General features: G+C 39.7%; 3 pseudogenes; all 3 read right to left on the minus strand.

The window, feature by feature from the left end:
* Window positions 1-3,727: 3,727 nt before the first annotated feature.
* On the minus strand, window positions 3,728-3,846 carry LOC149466064 (5S ribosomal RNA; annotated as a pseudogene).
* A 3-nt stretch (window positions 3,847-3,849) lies between these two features.
* Window positions 3,850-3,968, minus strand: LOC149466065 (5S ribosomal RNA; annotated as a pseudogene).
* Window positions 3,969-3,971: 3 nt separating this feature from the next.
* Window positions 3,972-4,090, minus strand: LOC149466066 (5S ribosomal RNA; annotated as a pseudogene).
* Window positions 4,091-4,473: the final 383 nt, after the last annotated feature.

Here is a 4,473-nt window from a genome sequence, read left to right on the forward strand (position 1 = left end):
ATTCTTCATTCTTAATTTGTTCCTTTTGGGTAACTTATTCTTATAGCCATGTTCCACCTATGTAATATAAGCTAGACTAGCTAAATTGATAAAATGTAATATTTCTGAATGATCATGTGATAAAATCAAATTATTTACCTTCATTTTTGTGCAATACACAAACCCTGTATATAGTAAGAACTGAAGACCTAGTTATTGATTCTCTGTATATTACATAGTTGCATAGTTAGTCTGCCTGAAAAAAGACAAAAGTCCATCCAGTTCAACCATATTATATTGAAGTGTTTACTTCTACAGCTAGTGCATTCGTTGATATAACAAGTGGTTGCTTACTTGATAAAACTCAGCAGCCATTAACAAAAACCCAGCTAGCAGTGAAATGGTTACTATGACTTATGAGCTGCACTAGCTTCCACCAATGCCTTACTCCTTTACAATGGCCTTTCAGTCTGGGACCTTGCGGAAGCGACTCGGATTATCATAACATTTGTAAATAACCTTCAGAACGTCCTCATCATTTCATGATAGTAGAATGTGTGTCATGCAGGGAGCATTAGTGGAGACCTTTGTGTGTAGCTCCATTTGAGTATTGATTATTCAGTGGTTTTACCAGCAGAACATCCTGCCATCTGCATCTACTACTTTACTAAACACTGACTTCCTGAGGCAGCAACCATAGCGTCAATGAACTAATCAAACTATAGCTGCTCTGAAAGAGATACTGCTTTCATCTATATTTGTAGCCGAACATGCATATACAACAAATGCATACTAATGTGCGTATAATCAGCAAGAAAAGAATGACCTCCCTAGTTCCGTGTTTGAAAGTCCATACCTTGGTACAGTCATAGAGCTGGAGGAAGAGTCTCCAGGAGCTTGGCCTTGCACCCAAACCACCGATCATAGTTGCAATACTATACGCAGGCTCATTTGCAAAAAAGTAACAAATGCAATTTTTTTACCTGCAAAATATATGTGCATTTATTATTTTATTTTATTATTAAAAGGTGGAATTAGCCTTTGTTTCTTTCTTCTGCTTTGGGAGATTTTTCATGATTTCATGTCTAATTGGTGTCAGTACAAGGAGTAAAAGATGAGACGATCTGTCTATTTGACCAATGTTAGACAGAACAGGAACTGAGAAAAAAGCTCCTTTCCTGCCTATTTGGCGAGTGACAGACAGGACAGAATATGAGAGGAGCCCCCTTCCCCTCCAGTTTGGACACAAGCAGAAATGTAAATATCTCTCAGATTGTAGAGATTTCTTGTCTGTTTCTCTCTAGATGATGGGTGTCTGATAGAACAGGAAGAGAAGAGGAATTTCCATAGAAAAGAAATCTCCTCAGTGTAAATACAGACAGCATTGAAAACCTGGCTAAGTTCTAAGCCTTCTGATCTAACGGACGGAAGGATGCTGGCACCATTTCCGGTGCAGACGGCAGCCGCCATCTTGTTACTCCCAGCCACATACACCCTGCAGTTTTGTTGCAGGGATTGCCTATATTGGTCTGCGGACCCCATTTTTACATGTGAGTAGGTTCTCTGTTCATTTTTTACAATAAAGTTAATTTTAACTTACTACTATGGGAAGTTCTCTTGCTTGATCTTTCATATGAGGATATTGAAGGAGAAAGACATCTATGGTCATACCCTTATTAAGGACATCTGAGTTACGCCTGGGTATGCTTGCCTTGGAGAGGAGTCCTTGCTTTGTTTACTACCGAGATTCATCTTGATTGAAATTATCAGTCTATGTATATGCCTTTTGACCCCTTGCGGGTCGCAGTTGGAAGGTAAGCGCACACGCTAGCTGGTGAAGGATTGCCTGTTTGCAGTGATCACGGATGTCTCACAGCTTGTGTTGAAGATTCACTGTTTTTGATGTTTTTTGGGACTATTTATTTACTTGCATCATCTATTTATACATATTTTTATTTATCTATTGACCACGTATTCACTTGGTGGTTCACATTTTCTTATTGTGTGTATTTACCAACTTTGGCCACATTTTTGCCCCTGTTGCTATCTGTTACACCCATCATTGTTTCCCCACTTGATATTAATCTACCTGGGGTATATTTTCACTCTGCATACTGTTCTTTGTTTATTTACCTATTTATTAAGTAGCGCAACACCAATTCACATTCATTTATTGGACTTTAGGTTCCCTTTAGGTAAGCAGTGGTAAGTTACCTATCCATTACAGCCAAGGAAGGTGTCATCTTAGCCTTTGATTGAATCAGTTCTGACACCAGCCATTTGATGGGTTGACAATTCGGGTGAGAACACAAGTAACTATGACAGTTATCATTCATGGCATGCCTCATATATAACTGTTTTAGGAAACAATTACAGTGGAACTAAAGGCAAAAATACTTTCCTTCCAAAGGTCTGACGTCCACTAGGTTCTTCCAGACTTTAGGATCCTTGATTGGCAAGCGTGGGATGATGTCACTCCTGGGAATGCACAGGAACTCATCCCAGTACATTCTACAGGAGATTGCGAACAGGCAGGGCAGTGTATTTTATTGCAGGAGAGACATTGCATATAATTGCATTAAAGAACCTGTATGTTTGCAATTTTTTATTTTTCAGTTTTAGTTTCACATTAAATTGATGGAATTAATTACACACTAAAAATGTTGAAGCTGCAGGGGAAACACCAGTGATGTAGAAGCAGGTAGATACAGCCAAAGTGCACAGTGCACAGCTTTTAACCTCCTTCCCTCTGACATTGCATTATATTTGAATAGGTCCAGTATCTGCAGTTATCCATTTTAAAGTGTGAACCAGGACCTCCAGGATATATGGTACCTGTAATTATATTCTATTCTAGAGAGAGAACACAAAGTCCAAGAACAACTATTATTAGTAGTATTCAATTGTCTACACTACAAATATCAGCACAATCACTGCTAGGATAAAACGTTCAATCTTTTTGTTTTTATATGAAGTTGGAGAACTGAGAACTGGGCTTGCACAAAAAGAATGGAGCTGAATTCCTTCCTTCAGGGTAAAGTAATAAACACAAGGTTATTTGCAGTAATGAAATCCTTACACACCTGCATCCCAATAAAACAACCAGGATTTGTAAATCAGAGATTTCTAGACAGCAAACTGTGAAGCCTTACAGGCCTCCTTAGAAGTCCTATTTCCTTCTCCTGTTTACTCAAAATCAGGAAGAAGGGCATAAAATGGAACACAAACACTTGCCCTGTAGGAGCCCAAATGAAGGATATGCACTTAGCACTGGTTAAACAAACTCTCTCTTGAATTAAGAATGTAAACGTGCCCTTAATGACACTCATATGTTATGGCTATCATCAGGGCAGAGCACAGGATGGTCCATGATCCTTGTAAAGGTGATAGATATTACCATAATAACAATGAAACCACATGTAAAATTGTATTTATTAAATGCACATTATTCAATAAAGTGCATTTATGAACAAATAAGTGCACTTTAAAAAGTGCCTTATACTACACTATCATTATAAATATACTGTATTTTACAGATCCTTGGTCAGTGGGATTATTTGTGAGGGTTGTACAAATGCTGAGGCATTTTGTATGTCAAACAAGTATTACCAATGGCAATTGCTAATAGCCTGCAGCAGCTGGTAATCTCAGGTGGTCTCCCATCTAAGTACTCACCAGGCCTGGCCCTGCTTGGCCTCTAATATCAGATGAGATTGTGTGCATTCAGGGTGATGTGGCCATAGGCAATAGCCTACAGCACCTGATAATCCCAGGTGGTCTCCCATGCAAGTACTAACCAGGCCCAACCCTGCTTAACCTCCAAGATCAGAGAAGATTGGGTGCATTCAGGGTGATGTGGCCATAGGCAATAGCCTACAGCACCTGGTAATCCCAGGTGGTCTTCCATCCAAGTACTAACCAGGCCTGACCCTGCTTAGCCTCTGAGATCAGACAAGATTGGGCACATTCAGGGTGATGTGGCCATAGGCAATAGCCTACAGCACCTGGTAATCCCAGGTGATCTCCCATCCAAGTACTAACCAGGCCCAACCCTACTTAGCCTCCAAGATCAGACAAGATCGGGTGCATTCAGGGTGATGTGGCCATAGTAATGCATGTTTGTTTATGCCCTTTTGGGGTTAGAGGGGGCAGCTGCGCAATAGTTTTTTGGTATTTATTTACCCATAGGCGCTAGTGACTTTTTATAATATTTTGTATCTCAACTCTTATTTCCACTTAAAGCAGAACTAAAGTCCAAAATTGACAAGTGGAAAGGGTAGCCTACTTGTGTCTCTTTCTGAAAAAGAACCCACCCATGGTCACAGGTAAGAAGTAAATGTGTCAGAGAAGCAGTTACAATGGGAGGGATCGCACTCTAGCAAAAGGGTAGACATTTACATTTTTGCCTCTTTCACATCCATATAATCAAATTTAAATAACTGCATGCCAGGATAGCCAATGCCACTGTCTGGTCCAGGTATTCCTTGCATTTTC

This window comes from Staurois parvus, unplaced genomic scaffold (assembly GCF_062004578.1).
Source record: "Staurois parvus isolate SC_StPar_1 unplaced genomic scaffold, SC_StPar_1.0 ptg000133l, whole genome shotgun sequence".
In the NCBI taxonomy this organism is placed as follows: Eukaryota; Metazoa; Chordata; class Amphibia; order Anura; family Ranidae; genus Staurois; species Staurois parvus.